Genomic DNA, 17,055 nt, shown 5'->3' on the forward strand with positions numbered 1-17,055 from the left:
TGCTTAGAGTTTAGTTGTTTTTATAACAATGCAATCCCAGATATATGCCCTACTGTACTGATGCATAAGATCTAATATATGTTATTTTAATACCTTTGAATCCTTCACAAACAATTCACTAACTTAATTGGAAATAATATATGCTATAGAAAATATCTGTATCAATAGAACAGCATTTGTATTAGAGGATGGGACTACATCCAATGCCATAAACAGATAAATTAATCCAGCCTTTAAGTAAAGAATCCATAAGTTCCTTAGCATCTGTGCTTGGACTAGAAACATGCAGATCAATAGGGACTAGGCATACCTTTTGTGATTGTCACAGTTTTCGTGTCAACTGAAAAGTACAGGGGGTTTATGTAGTTTATAGGCTATAAGCATTTTCACCTCTCAATTTCCACTGTAAAACAGGGAAAAGAAAACTTATTTTAGCAGAGTTACAAATGCAAGCAGTCAGATTGCACTGTGAGAGATCATAACGAAGACTGGACTTCCTATCTGCTCAATTCTGGGTAGCTTCAACCCAGCTTATTGCCAGTATCCTGAAATAAGGAGGAAAAGATTCATTGGAGTGGGAGGAGGGGGTGAGGGGGCTTTCACAGATGTGAAATATTTGGTTGAGGAACATAGAACCTTAAAGAGATGTCACAGACCACACTCTGCTAGAAATACAGATACCATGCCCCAGCAAGAAGGCAGCAAGACAACCAAGTTTCCCAGAGGGAAATTGATTTTTTTGGTAGAAAACGTAATCTTTGAATCTAATGCAATATGACACCTGCTACTTGAAGCTCTTGCAACTCTATATTAAAGCTCACAATCAACTAGAGATTTCTTTTCTTTACATCTCCAGTCAATGTATCCGTTACTTCCTTTAAGAAAAGTGCTTTCAATTAGTATTAAAATATATTCACCTTTAAGGAACTCAAAAGACCCGATAAGGAGATTATTTAACTTGGTTTCAAAATGCAGCTGTTCACTCTGCTACAGTGAAGCATTTATAAGGACCATTATAAAGCTCTCCTAATCTTTAGGACATTATAACTGCCATACACTCCAGACCCATCCTCTTACTTTTCTTCAGTCTACAGCTTCCTCCTCTCCCTTCAAAGCTTTGCTTTTTAAAATTATAGGTAAACAAGTAATGAGATACAATCTTTTTTGTTTCTGAGTTGGTGCTGGAGGGGCCCACGATGACACCATTTAATTCAACCGGCCTGTAGCTTTCTCAGAAAGACATGCTTGGAAATTCAGCAGCTCCCTCGCTGCTGCTACCACCCATAACTGTATATAGATTTCAGCATGTACTGACACATTTTACTTGGAACCAGATCCTAAACTAGCTGGAAAATCTGTAGGATTAATACAGATGCTCCAGAAAAAAATAATTCCGTTTCTAAGCACTATCTATTTTCCATTGTAAATAGAAAATAGTAGTGGCTGGGTTTTGCCTTTAATGCCAAAACAGAATTACAGAATAATTTAGGCTGGAAGGAATCTCTGGATGTCACTTGGTCCAAACCCCCTTTAAAAAAAGAAAAGCACGCACACAAAAAACCACTTCAACCCTGTTGTTTCCTCTTTAAACAGTTGTCTGTAGTATTTTGGTATTGTTAACTTTTTTCCTCCCTTAATATCTTAACAAGTCTGTTCAGCCCAGAAGTTTCCCCAAAAGACACAAGTTTGTCTACACACGATAATTCCTGTGGTCTTACTCTATTGTCCACATTTAGCTATCCTCCCTTTCACTGGCTTATCAGCTATCAGCACTGAAAGGTTCTTCCATCGTTTTTCAGCTCTTCTGAAAGGAAGAACCCTGAAAGAGGGATATGCTAGGAACAGCATTCACTGGGATATATACAGTGGTGGTCTTTAAAGAAAACTTACAACTGCCTTCACATCTGTATTCTGACTTACAGGAAATAGCCAAAAGCTGAGGGTTTGTATTTACAGCTCAAAAAACCTAGGTGTGGAGATAGTAAAATTAATTACATATATAAATAGCATCATTCCTAGCATGAACTCTACTAGTAGGGCCTGTTGTGATAGGACAAGGGGTAGTGGTTTTAAACTAAAAGAAGGTAGATTCAGACTAGATATAAGGAAGAAATTTTTTACAGTGGGGGCAGGGAAACACTGGAACAGGTTGCCCAGGGAGGTGGAAGATGCCCCACCGTTGGAAACATCCAAGGTCAGGTTGGACGGGGCTCTGAGCAACTTGATGTAGTTGAAGACGTCCCTGCTTATTGCAAGGGGGGTGGACTAAATGACCTTTACAAGGTCCCTTCCAACCCAAACAGTTCTACGTTTCTAGAATGTCATATTCCTTAATATTTCATAATACTACTGCCAAACTCAGTTCAGTGTTACCTGGCACCTCATTATGCAACATTCTCATCATTAGACTTCTCACAGCTGGAGGGTTTCCCTATCTATCACCTTGTTTTGGACCTGCAAAAAATCCAACATCCCTCATGTGGCCTGAGCATGTTTACTTTCATTTGTACATAATAGTACCTGTTGTTGCTTCCTTTGACATCTAGAACCTTGATATAGCAAATACAACCAGTAAAAAAAAAAAAAATATCAAAAGCAAGCATGTACTTTAGCATTCCACTTGGAAGAATTTATTTTTTTTTTAATCTCATTAAACTCAGCTTAAGAAAGAAACACAAGCCTGAAAGAAATTCTTGGGAAAATTCCTTTTAGAAGGACAATTACCCAGAGGAACATTTCCCATGAAAATTATCTACAGAAAATGCTGCCTTTTCCCATGCCAGCATAGTGAAATTCTTCAAAACCAGCAAGCATTTAGTTACCAGGGAAAAAAAAAAAAAAAAAAGAAAAAGAAAGCCTCCCAGTTTTTAATCATCACATGCACCAGAAATCTCTGGGAATTGTTTGAATTGTTCAGCATTTTAATAAAAATATTAGAAAAGACAGGATAATGAACAATTGTTTTCTGCCTTATATATGAGGCATAAGGATTAATTAAACCATTAGTATGGGCTCACTGTATACATACACAAACACACACACTTCAGCAGTGAAGCACTGGCAGTTCCCTCCCCATCTCCCACTGCAATACCAGTAATCTGTGACAGCAGGTTCTCCAGGGTGGCACAGAAGAGCTGACCTGGAGGACTAATGTCCCTTAAGAAATACAACCCTCCTGACACAAAGCCACGTGGTATAGAAGCATAAGTTCTCAGGAATCTACATGGTTATATGCCAAAAACACAAAAATAAAAAATCCCCGAGAAAACCCATGCTGATATCTCACGTATTTGGCAAAACAAGAGCAAAAACATTCATTTCTGTCACACGGAGAAATCCAGTGGTAGGTCATACCTTTGAAGAAATTTGAAGCACCAAGGGCTGCATACACACACGTGCCAAAGGACCAAAGGAAAATGAAGCAGTACTGTGAACACCCTTCGCCTTCACCTCCAGCGTGGGCTGGAGGAACAAGTGGGAAAGGAGCGCAGCCCCATCTCCAGCAGCACTTGCAATAGAGCAGGAGGTAGGGGACTCCCCTACTAAAGAGATCACAAGGCTTTATATTTCCATAGCCATGACGGCTTTGTAGTAAGGTCTGAATGGCCGCTTTGTTGCACAGTAACTCTGGCGCCTGTGAGCAAAGTTATGTTTTTGATAGTTGTGTAAAAAACACCTCCAAACATATAAATAAATATAGAGAGTACAGCCTTTCAACACCAGCACTAGAAAAAAAAAAAACCCAAACTTGGTCCTACAAATATGCAAACCAATGTTTCATTATTCCTGACCCAAACTGAAGCAAATTAAAGACTAGAAGAGCCGCAACAGGAACTTGGGGCATCACAGAGATTTATGAACAAGCTCCCAGAATGGGCTAAGAACAAAAAAGGTCCAGTAATAAGAAAGACTGCTAACAAGACCCCTAACAGTACGGCTCATGAGCGCTGCGGAGGATCTGGGAGTGTAATAGCAAACTAATAGGAAGTGGAAGCAGCGAGCTTGAGGAGCTATAGTACAACAAAAGGTACCTCTTCCAGCCCTCAGTAGCAAGGGAGAATGTTTAGGATGTCTTCAGTCACAAATCCTGCAATATTTTGTTTTTCCAGACATATATTCTGTCACTTACTTGTACAGAAAAGGTACTTTAAATATAAACCTCTTTAGGGTATTTTAAACAAGTACTGTATGCATCTCTGTTAATTTGTCTAAAAGGGAGAGAAAAGAGAAAGTAGTCCTCCCCTTGTATAGTTTTTAAACAAGAATGAAAGAAAACCCTATTTATTTTATAGATATATATATAAATGTTTTTCTAAACATATAAGATATTGTGACCTGTAACAACCACATCTGCTTAACCTCTAAAGGTCAAGGTCATATAGTTTGTACCAAGATTAAAAAAAAATCTAATTATACTATCTACAGTTATATGGACAAAAGCTGATTATTAGAAAATCACTATAATAAACCAAACACAATTATATTATACAGAGACCATTAGATATTTGATGAGATTTTAATCTTTGCATTAGTATCATTCTGCAAGTTAATCATCTAGAGAACAGAAAATTTGTTAGGAACACAATTAAATGTACTAGTTCCATTAAAATTGAGCTGATATAGTTAATTGTAGTCCTAAAATAGCTATTTCCTCACACCTTCACTAAGGAATTTTTTTCATCTACTGAGTAAGAGTCTATTTAAGGCACACTTTTCACTTAAACTCTCTAATAAGATTTGCGAATACTTTTGCTCTGTTACGTTCCTCCGCACAAGTTGCACCGCAGTTCGCTGTTCGACCTTGGATTCCTGATTCGCTCTGCGAAGTACAGCGAGGTCTTTTGTTTCAGTTACTACCAGTCCATAGTATCTGCATTGCTGAAGCTTTTGGGAAGAATATCAACAATGTAGCTTTGCAGCAAGCAGAAGCAGTATAAAATAAGAAATAAAGGGCCAGCGGCAAAACCCCCCTCAGACGGTAATTTTAAGCATCAGCACTCCCAGCAAATGAATGATTTCCAGACAACTGTTCTAATGAATCCATACACAGTCAAAGTACTTGCAAGAAGGTTGCGGCATTGCCAGCAAATTGGGAATACGGGCCATTCCTGCCTTTTTTTTTTTTTTTTTTTCTCTCCAGAGATAGAGAGAGACCGAATGAAAACAAAAAGGCAGCCCAGGAGCGCATCAACTTCTCCGCACCTGATCAGCAATTCGTTCCCGCAGACCAGACAGTTATCGGGGCGTTCCGAATTGCTCTGCACGGGAACGGGGGGTGGGGGACAGCGACCTGGGGGAGCGGCGACCCCGCCGCCGGGCCGGGCCGGCAGCAGCGCATCCCGCGGCGCGGATGCAGTTACGTAACGTGGCCCCGGCCCCCCGGGTCCGGATGCTCGGGCTTCGCCCCGGGGCCGGCCGCAGCCGCCGCCGCCGCCGGGCCAGGCCACAGCCCCGGCACCGGGCCCGCCGCCGCCGCCCCCCGCCTCTGCGCCCCCAGCACCGCGCAGCCCCCCGCGGGGCCCGGCACCGCCGCCCGGCGCGACCCGCCCCGCCGCCCCCCGCCGCGGCCTCTCCCGCCGCCCCGGGCCCCCGCGCCGCCCGCGCGCGCCCCCAGCGCCGCCGCTCCGCGCCCACCTCCTCGCCGGCATCCGCGGCGCATCCCCGCTGCGGCCCGGGCGGCTGCGCCCCGCCGCTCCCCGCGCCCGCCCGCCGCAGCTCCCCGCCCGTCTGACGGAGGGAGGGGGCGGGCAGCCGCGCCGCGCCGCGCCGCCGCCGCAGCCCCGCCGCGCCGCCCCCCGCCCCCGCCCGCCGGCCAAGGTGCCCTCCGCGCCCGCCGGCACCCACCTGCGGCAGCGGGCCGGGGCCCGGCAGCGGGTACCGCGGGCCGGGCCGGGCCGCGCCGAGCGGAGGGGCCCGCGGCGCTGGGATGCGCCCACGAGTGCGGCTGCGGCCCGATGCGCGGGGCGGCGCCGGGGCTGGGCCGGGCTGGGCTCCGGCTCGGCTTGGCTCGGCGCATCGCCGGGCGCTCCCGCCGCCGGCCCCGGGGCGCGGAGCGGAGTCGACGCCGGGTGTCGGGGAGACGGGGCAGCGGCGGGGCCGAGCGACGGGCGCGAGGCCAGGGCTGGGGCTGAACCGGGCAGCGACGGGGACGCGCTCAAGCAAGAGACACCTGGGGGCCGGGGGTGTCGGACAAGGGGTGCCGGGGGGACACCCGCGCCTCAGTACCGGGTAGGGGCCCTGCCCTGCGCGGGCTGCCCAGCGCGAGCACACACACGACATGGCTCTGGCACCTCCCCACAGCTCACCGTGCGTGTGCTGGTTTGGCCTTTGGCATCCAGTAATGGGAGCCTGTTGGAAAAAAACTGTTACAAACTCCTGGAAACTTCCAGAGAAATTACTCCCTTAGTCTAATTTATATTGGCTTGTTTATGTTTTGGGTTGGGTTGTGGGTTTTTTGCTTTTCTTTTTTTTCTCCTTTTTTTTTCCCTGTACATTTCCACCACAGCACTTGTGACATCCTTCTGTGCCTTAGAGACACCTTTGGGAAGGGGGAGCTGGACTGTCCTGTGCAGAGCAGCTCCTGAGCAGCTCACCTGGGTGGCCAAGGGCTCGCCTCTGGCATCCTGGCCCCGAAGGTCCAGCCTGGTCCCTCCCTGTCCCCAGGGCTGGCACACTGTCCTGCCCTCCAGGGACGGCCCAGAGCCTCTCCTCCCGTAGCAAACTGGACTCCTCTGGCTGCCCTGTTTAAATCCTCCAGCTTAGCCCTGCTGTCTGGCTCACGGTAACAAGATGGGATGTGTATTTTGTCATCCAAGAAAATCAGTTTGAACCCCTAGGGAACTAGATGCCACTGCCAACAAATTACAATAAGAGAAGGGGGAAAAAATGGCAAATTCCTTAGAAAAAGTAGAGAGATTTACAAGATTCAAGAAATCTAATATTGAGCCTACACTATTCATTAAACAAAGACAGGCTGTGTGATGCTGGTTTATGTCTTCCCCATTTCTCAAACTGGCAGTTCCAGATTTGGCAGCATCCTCATGCAGCAAAGGATCATATTGAGGACCATGGCATACAAAAAGCCGTGGCTGTTTTCCTGTCAAAGCCTCCAGAAAAGGTTCCCTTGACACAGTATTTTTAGTGTAACTTCTAGGATAAGCTTATTGGGGAGAAAAATGCTTTATTCCCTCAGCTGAACCTGCAAGTCTCATTCTGAATGTAGCTGAATAAAGTCAGGGAATTCATTAAGTAACACAACTTTATATTTTCTGTGTTCAGTTTCCAGAGCTGAAGCAGGAAAAACATTAAGCAGGATTTTGGGAGGTGTCAAAGTTTTCATATAAAATCCATAGAAAGATTAAGTAACAAGCCACATACATCATAGAAAACTTAATAATGTCAGGAATGTAGTCACTTATTTTTCTCCTAAAAGAAATAAGTAACAGCACAAGGAGATAAAGAACACAACTCTTAATCACATCTTAAGGACACCATTCAACACCACCATTATTCATTTCAGTCAAGAGACCACTCAACTTCTGTGGCCCAAAAAAGTGAACCATGGATAGAAAGAAATTACAGGAAACTCTGTTGTTAATTAGCTGGCTTGTTTCTGAAAAACTTATTCTTTCATATTCTTTAATGATCTTGATACCAAATTCTTAGGTGGCTATTCTACAGAGATTTTTAATTTTTTAAAACTAATTTACCTATACTTAAACCAAAGAGAAACAAACACTTAGAAATGCAGGTTAAATATTTGGTTTAAACAGTACAAATATTACATAAATGGCAGATAACAAAATGCTAGTAAAGTGTATGATACCCTCCGCATCTTCTAACGGCTTACCTACATAAAACTTCAGTCCTGACATAAGCCATTATTTATATGGATTCATATAGACATTTCTTGAATAACTGTAGAAGATTATAACCATACCACTTCAGAAACACTGGCAAGAAGTGTTGATATAAGCCAGCCCTGTGTAGTCTTACATAAACTTTCTTGAAAATCAGCGCAGTTGTTACCCAATGACATGAGATTTTTTTTCACTGATTTTTACTCATAATTCACACCACCAGGAGCAAAGATTTGAACATCTTGATGAAACATTGAGGTAAGAATGCAAACACAAGAGAGGAGCTACATTCTATTTTGTCCACCCAAGAACTTCTCAAGTTTAGTCTCATTAACGATTGGGAGGCATTGTCTCCAAAAGAAAGCTGTAAAACATAGTTTGATTCTCCATGCAAACATAAAACCTCCACAGGTTAAACGATAGAATTCGTTCCACAATTTCTGGCAAGACACTAATGCCTTTAAAATGTCCCATTCTTTAATTCAGGCAGCAGGAAAGTTATACTAATTATAATACGTAATATTTTCTTACCATCCCTATGCTGAGGATAAGGAGATCTATGAGCACTGAAAATACTTACTTACAGAGTCTTAAGAAAGTATTTTTATTTTCTCCTGTAGTAGCAATATTGTTATTTCTTTACTGTTGTTCGTTGTTAGGGTTTGCGTACATTTGGCAAAACGGTATCCTGAGGCAAGCCATAGGCAGGAGGCACATGTTTTTATTAAAGATTTTTGCAAACTACTGCTTGTATTTTTTGCAAATTAATTCGAATTATGCAAAACTGTGAGAGTACAGCAGTAGTAACCAGTGAACTGGAAATGCTTTGAACAATGAGAATGAAGTAGAGCACCAAAGAGCATTAAAGAGTGTCTGATAGTAAAACAAATTAGGCAAAGGGAGAATTCAGGAGGCAGTGGGAGGCTCATAGCAAGCACGTTCTGTGAAGGCAGCAAAAGGCAAGTGGCAGTGAGATGGAAACTGGATGTGCCCTAGAGTACAGGAGTGCCAGAAGACTGAAGAGCCATCTCCAAGAATCAGAAAGCACAGCTGCCATCAGGACCTATGTCAGGTAACTCCATTCTGCATAGGATCAATGTCTTCTTTCTTTCACAGATGCTGACCACCCAACACAACATTATTTACTTTCTTCTTTGAGTCCTCCTTAAGGCTGATTTCCTTAGAATCCTTCTGGCCCAGCACTGCTGCACCTGAACAGCCTAAAATTACTTCTGTGAAGATCGTTGGTCCTCACAGTTTCCTGATGATGCAAAAGTACTCAGTAAGCAAACCAAAAGCTGACTGAGCAGTTGCAGAAGGACCTGACAACAGTGAGTGACAAGGCAGTGAGATGGTGGCTGGAAGTCTATGCCAGTAACTGCAAACTAATGTAAACAGTAACGAAAACAACACTAGCTAAACATGCATAATAATGAGCTCTAAATTAGCCTTTATCATTTGGAGCCATTGTGAGTAGTTTTCTGCAAACATTAGCTTACTCTTCAGCAGTAGCCCAAAAGGCAAACAATGTTAGAAATTACTCCAAAAGCAGCCAGGAACAAAGCAGGAGAGCTCATTACATCCCTGTGTAAATCTCTTGTGCACTTGAGTGCTGTGTACAGTTCCAGTTCCTTGATATGAAAATGTGGGACTAGGAAATGCATGTACACAGCTAAACGAGTATCTGCAGGGGTATGGGAATACATCTGTGTGAGGAGACAATTTCTAGCTGAGGAAAAGACTGAGAAAGGGTGGTCTTATGATCTACAAAATCCTGAATGGTACGTAGGATGCTGACATGAAAGAATCATGCTATTTTCCATCACACAAGACTTCAGGGAGACTCAGTAAACGATCAGGCAGCAGGTTTAAAATGACAACTGGGAAAAACTTTTCCATACAAAGTGTTATTAAATTGGATGGCTTGCTGCTATACAATACTATGGAGCTGAAGAGACGGATGTTCTTAAAAGCAGGGATTGTACAAACAAATAAAGGATAGCTGTAGCTGTTAAGCACAGTATTTCCTTTGCAGTTCCTGCTTAAAAAGTGCCTGCCCATTGCCTGCTGAAAGTTGCCCAAGAAATAACACTCTTTACCTGCCCTGTTTCAATGCTGTCCCCAAGCATCGGTTTCCAGCCACGGTGGAGAGCAGGACACCCAATTAAATTGACCTTTATGTTGATCCTGTGCAGACATTCAGATAGTTTATTCTTTTCATTCTGCTCAGTTAGGTGTGAGAAACTAAGGGCAAGCAGCATCTCCAGGTATGAAAGCATACTCCTGCCTTTCCCTGTCTTCCCCAGGAGTAAAACCAGACTCTTGGTTCTCGAACTTCCCATCTGGGTGTATTTCCATTCCCCCAAAGAGAATCTGGAAAAAAAGTGTTTATCTTCTCAACATTTTGCTCTTCAGTTTCAGTAGGGGTAATGCATGTGCACTGGTCTCCATTCATTCCAGCACCATTTTTTGCTCTCCTTTATACAAGATTGGGGCATTACATAGCAGGAGAAATCCTGAAGTGTAACAATATAAGATATGCATAGAATACAACAGAAATACTTTCCATATTCATAGAACATCACAGAAATAAAATCTAAACCATTCTTGGACATCCTGGAAGGGAAAGGGATAAGGACTTCTTATTGAAGAAACTGAAAAGGGAAGCAATTACACCCAGAGGTGCTTTAAAACTTAAGTGACAAGTAAACATCTGTAAGAGTTCTATTAAGAATATCCCTATTAAATACAACTAACTAGAAATCTGAAAATGAAATCTGAAATGCAGTTTGTCAGAACTCCAAGAATCCCTGAAGACAAATATATGATAAATCAGCTGGAGTGGTTCAATATCACAAACAAAATCTGTATGGTTGATTGTGTAGCTAGTTACCTCCAGTCAAAGATAAGGAAAAGAATTTGTTTTGTACTTGATTTCAGCAGTAGATAGTAGTCCCATGGCCTCATCTTCAGCAGAATACCAGATTTATTTACTGTGTAGACTGCAAAACCAAAGCAGTATAAACACTTCAAGGTATGCATTTTGAACAACAAGAAGAAAGAAATCTCTGGTTGGAAGAATTGTTACTACAACCCTTATAACCCTACTGGCTATTACCAGCACTCTAGTTTCTATTTTAAACGAAGTTCTTTCAAACATCAATATTTAAAAGACTTTTGCCTCAATACCTCCCCTAGAATAGCTTTAAAAAGGGTCACAGTGCTACAGTTTCCTTTGCACTCTCCGAGAACTACCCGATTTTTTTTCCATAGCAACAACAGAGATTACTCAGTTTCAAACAGTTTCAGACGGCCTCCAGGATAAAATTCCAAGAACATTGTTATATACAGGCATTGAGGCCATCTTTGTATTCTTGTCCTTTACACAGGCAAATATGTGATACCTGTGTATGGATAACCTGTGTCCAAAATTCTGGCAATAATTTTAAGTAGCTAAGCTGGTATGTTGTCACGGAAAAAGGTAGCAAATTTTAGCATCCCTTAGCATTATTACAACAGAAGTGAACTCTGAACAGAAGTGAATTCTGTGGACTTGACTGAAGAACGTCAGTGGGTCAAGACATTCAGTGCATGTTTTCATATGCCACTGCCTTTAGTTTTATTTGCTGATTAGATATAACTTCACTCTTGCTACCCTTAGACGTAACAGACACAGTAGGAGGGGGATTTAGCGTCCCCACAATGAGGACAATCAAAATTCTGATACTTAAAATAACTTCTAGCAATCTTGCAATTTTGTTCATGAAGTTGCTTATAATTTCAGTTTCAGAAAATATTTCCAGCAGAGTTTTGATGTCCACATACCTGAATACGCTCCATTAACATTGTCCTGCATTTCTAAAAATGACATGTGAAAAAGTCACTCATTAGCACTTTCCAAAGACAGAACTTGGTCAGAAGAGTTGGAAGAATTCCCAGGGTGTCTTCTTTACTCCCTCCCATGGTCAAGATTTGTAAACACTTTCTCTAAATATAGAGTAGGGTCTAGTCAGCAGTTAACTCTTTAGTCTCTGTAAGGCCCTGCCAATATTGCATGTTAACTTTACATTCAAACACTTCACGCTGGCTGAAGCCCCACCGTCCCAGCCCCGCAGAGCCTGCAGGCTTCCAAGAGAAATTCATAAGACAAGTAAGGTTTGGGAGCAAGCAGATGAATATTGCTGAAGCAGATGAAATAAAAGTCTTATATCAATATTTAATTAATCTGACAGAGCCATGTATAGTTCAAAACAACAGCCGCATTACCTATGAGATACGTGGATTGTACAGTACTGAAGTTTTTTTTTCAAGCTGTGATTTATGATGTTTACAAAGCATCAAGACCATAAAGGCCATCATCCCTCGAAGCTGCTCCTCTTTAAAGCTTCCTTTAAAGTATTCATAACAAAGCTGAGCGAGCAGCTGAACTGTGGTTTGTGTTGTGTTCAGCCGCACACTTCTGCTCGCTCTTGCACCCAGCAGAGTTGGCTGATGCAGGGCTGCCTCCTTTTATCTCCACAGCTTCAGCTACCAGAGCTGCCTGAAGCGTCTGGAACCACCTGAAGGTTTTTTGGGTCCTAATCCTGCCTGTAACCCAAGCTTCTGCTGCCGTGCTTGTCCCTGCCAAAAGCAGAGGCTGCGGGTGAGTGATCTGATGTGAATTTGTGCTGCAAGTTGTTCAGTGACCTCAGGACAGCTGCAGTTGGGGGTGGGCTGCCAGCACAAGGAGGAGGAACAGAACCACCGCACAGCAGAGGCACAAAGGAGAAGTTACCCAACAAGATAAAGGAGCTCAACAGAAAGCACACATTTTTTTTATACCAGATACTGCTTTAATAGTAATCCTGGTGCCATAAATTCATTATGTACATATGAAATGCGCATGGTGCACGACAACCAGTGTATTTCAAAACAAAGGGGAAATAAGCCACAAGACAGTGGTGTTACTACAGATTGATGTAAGGGCTTCTGCAGTTCATTTGTGATAGACATCCATCTAAAAGACTCCAAATCTCTACACCCAACCTAATCTGAAAGCATTTGACTTCCATAGCAGCACAGTGCCCTCCTTAAGATATGAATCATTTGGATTATCCTGCTTTTCCCCATATCAGAGTTGGCTTTTCCTTAGGACAACCCCCACAACCTCCTACGCCTTACCTCTTATTAACTGTTTCCTGTTCTGTTGTCTCAAAAATCAGAAACTCCTTTATAGTCTTCCTTATTTTTCCTTTGCTTTATCCCCCTTTCCTCTGGTTCTCTTCCTAGTTCCTGTTAATTTTCTTTGATAAACCTTTGATAAAGTTTTAAGTGAATGTTGAACTAATAAAGATAGGAAGTTGAGAAAAATGGTATGGCAACAATATGGAACTGGTTGTTTTCCTGAAGTGGAGCCATGCACATAATTACATGCTGGTTTTCCCTTCAACAGCTTCCACTTATATGTGATTATTCCTTCTTCTGCCCCTCACTTACTGCTACAGTAATTGAAAGACTAGAGGTGCCTGGCATTGCAGACATTAGATGGTATCTCTGTAGACAGAGCAGAAATGCCATGACAGAGTACCTTCTGTCAGAAAATGGACCATCAACAAGAAAAAAAAAGAGGAAGGATGCAAAGGAAATCCAGTTCCACCGCACATTGCAAACCTGGTCTCTGCCCCCACATGAGGTACTCCAGCAGTGGCTTGTACCACCAAAGGAAAAGGTCTCAGGAAGGAGCCCCAAGACCCAGTGAAGGGAACTAACTGCAATTACCGACTCACAGATCACATTCAGAACACATCACCCTCTTCAGAACAGCCTTTTTTCACTTAATGATCAGAATTACCGTAAAGTAGACATTCAAGCAACATTAGCAAATTTGTATCTTTCTCCAGTTACACAAACAAAAGGCTCTTCTGCTGACCAAGCGGTCATGACTCAATAAATGAACAAAATAATTTTTACTGGACATCCTTTAGCATAATTTATGAAATCTGTATTACCTTGTTTTCAAAAGGTACAAAAGCCCTGTTCAGTGCCAACAGGAACCATGGCTGATGAACACAGCTGAAATCCAAGCCGCTCACAGGTACGCATACTAAATTCTACTTGCCAACACTAACACACTAATACTGCAAAACAACACACAAAAAACTCTATACAGTTTTGGCCAATTCACTAACCACCAGCAAAAGGAATATAAGTGACACAGTTTTTTACAGTACAGGAACCTAATGCTCATTCTTACAGCAGACAGTTTTTACTTACCAACAAAAGGACCTAGAAAAGCAGCATGCCACTTATCAGTAACACAATATAGCAATTTAAACAGGGAGTGAAGCATATCATATCCAATAAAAAATGTTGGGGGACTTCAAAATGGCAAGATGTATTTACTCAACACTGGTATTTACCCGGAGAAGACATCAATGCTTTCAGGAAATGCACTGAACTCTGAGGAGAACAGTAATTTTGCTTTTAAGGATCTTCTAAAAAAGGTTGCCAGAACACTACAAATGATTCCATGTGAGTCACCTAACAGACCGATTCAGCAATGATACTATCTGCTTGCAGAGTTGCTTCTTAGGGCAGCTCGAAGTCTCAGTACTGAAAACAGGGAATTGTCTTTCCTTTGAGTACCAGCACAATTCTCTCCAGTTCCAGACCTGACCAAACAAGCAGGAGCTTGGTAGCCTGAAGCAAGACTACATACACATCTTCCCTGCCCAGAGGAGTGCAGTGCCCCACTATTCCCACAGGCATGCAGTAACAAAACCAGGATTGAGAACAATTAGAAAATAGCACCATTCCGTCTACTTTGTAACATTACTTCGAGCTGTAAAGGATACCTTTTCACACTCTGTGTGTGTTGAATGCTCCCTCCAGTAGCTGTTGGGACCATTCTAACACGATTCTCCTTTCCCATCTTGGATGGCCAGGCTCAGACAACAGTCACTTCATTTTCCAGTATTTATACTCCTGGAGATATTTACATCACTTAAACACACAGGCATCCACCTTCAGTGCCACATGAGCCTGGGGATCTTGACTGAGGAAAGACTCATCAAAAAGGCTGATTCAAACACGTAAATTTTTTCAACTGACTCTTCAGAGATTCTCAGCATTTCACCTGGTACCTAAATAATGCCCACCACTATCCTATATTCTAAAGCACTCTCTTGAGTAAAGGCAAATAAAGGCAGTAAAGATCCACACATACACTGAAAAGATGGGTGTGCTGGCACAGTACCTCACCCCTTGTAAGCTGCATTTTAGCTTACTCCTAACATGCAGGTACACCACACCATGCACATTTAGCAGCATGTATGAGTGCGGTGCCTCTGTCATGTCTGCACAGAAGGACCAATGCTTTCTAAAAATATTGGGCTCACTGCACACATAACACTGTACAGGTAAAGCTACAAAAGGTGCAGCTTCACGGTTCTGTCTACAGCAACCTGGTCAGAATTATTTCCCCTGAACAAATACAGGAAAGCCCCAAATTCTACTCAAAATTTATCATGAGGACAAGGAGGAAAAAAAAAAAATCACCTTCCCCCCCAAAAAAAACCCAAACAAACAAAAAACACCAACAAACCCCAAAAACCAGGACTTTCCCAGAGAAAACCCAGCAAAATGGCATCTTTGGTCACAGTCTTTGGGCTGGAGTCAGAGACAGGATCCAACTCTCCAGGCTCAACCATAAACCTGTTTTGGTCACTATGTAATTTCTAATACCTACAACAAATGAAGCAAGAATTTTGCAGCCTGCTTTAACCATGCCTGATCCAATTTCACTCTTTGTGCTGAATGAAACAATCGCTCTTGCGGAGAAAAGCTACTGGTGAGTCATCAAGGACTGCATCATAACACATACTAGAGTAAGGGAGAGAAGAAAAGGAGGTTTCTTAGGCAACCTTTATTCTGCAGCTGCCTCACACTTGAGCATTTGAATTCTAATATTCTTTTAACATAAGAAATAATACTGTTTTTTTAAATACACAGTTTCTGTCACCTTAAACTTCTGAATCGGAGTGACAGTGCTTATTCTCGTATACCCTCTTTAATGCAAAAATATTTTTACTCATACTTCTTATAAAGAGCAGGAACAGAAAAACTAGTTGAATGTGCCTGTATCTCATATTAGAGACCAACTTACTAAATGCTTTAAAATATTTGCTGCGTAAGAAACATTATGTACACTGCATGTAAATATTATTCCAATCGCATTAATTTCATAGTAGGTGAAGTCACATGACATCACTAGATGGCTAATCTAGGTTTGTACCCTGACAGTATTTTGAGACAGCTAACTGTAAAGCACTGAACAGTAAAGTTCTAAGTTTTGAGTAAGCATATCTTCCAGCTAAAAAGATTATATCAAATTCTCTGCTCCCTCCTCTTCCCATCCCTGCCCCCCAAGCCCCAGCCAGGAGCTTGCTTTAATGGGTATGTGTCTTTTGCCACTGGAAAACAATGGTGAAAATTAAGATCCCCCTGCAGCTTTCAGGTACTTACAACCAGAGGCATTTCCCCAATACCTTCTTGTTTCCTCCTTCTGTTTGAAAAACAAACAAAACAAGAAAAGGAGGTCATCTGTTGTAGACAAAAACATAGATTAAATTAATAGAGACACAAGACAATGTCACTAATTATAAGGTGCTGTGCCTCTGCACATTCGCTATTGAGATCAGGTAAGTCAGGGGCTTGGAGCACTGGAAAGGAGGCTGCAAGGAAGGTTTCCTGGTAAGAAGTAGCATTCTTGGAAAGAATAAGGGGCTGGAGAAGCAGGTGAGAATCATGGAAGTGGCAGGGAACGATCCTGGAGCTCAGTGAGCTGCACAGAAACGAAGTCCAAAGGCTGCCCAGGGACACCGGCCAGCAGGACCCGAGACTGGTGACCGAGCTGCTATGCAACTTTCTGCTCAACCCCCCTGACAGCAGCCATCTTCCTGCTGGGAAGGGAATCTGAGACCAAGGGACCCCAACACTGCTGGTGGGGAGGGGAGAAAAGCAGGTAAGTGTGTGAAATTATAAAGTAGGACAAAAGCTCAAATCTTGCTGGTTCTTAAATAACCCCCACCATCCAGACCTACCACGGGCTATCACTCACTCTCTCCCCCCTATGACGCAATTCCCCCTTATCAATGCAAATAACTCCCCCATCACATCAAAACTCTATACACAGGCTGCGTCTACTCTGAAACCCAGT

The 17,055-nt window shown here is 42.8% G+C and overlaps 1 protein-coding gene across 1 annotated transcript in view; it reads right to left on the reverse strand.

The window, feature by feature from the left end:
* The window catches only part of OSBPL6 (oxysterol binding protein like 6), a 108,705-nt gene extending 102,983 nt beyond the window's left edge, over window positions 1-5,722 (reverse strand). The window contains exon 1 of the mRNA XM_055812709.1: window positions 5,635-5,722. The gene's annotated coding sequence lies outside the window, so the exon portion shown is untranslated. The remainder of the gene's footprint in view (window positions 1-5,634) is intronic.
* Window positions 5,723-17,055: the final 11,333 nt, after the last annotated feature.

Source organism: Falco peregrinus, chromosome 8 (assembly GCF_023634155.1).
Source record: "Falco peregrinus isolate bFalPer1 chromosome 8, bFalPer1.pri, whole genome shotgun sequence".
In the NCBI taxonomy this organism is placed as follows: Eukaryota; Metazoa; Chordata; class Aves; order Falconiformes; family Falconidae; genus Falco; species Falco peregrinus.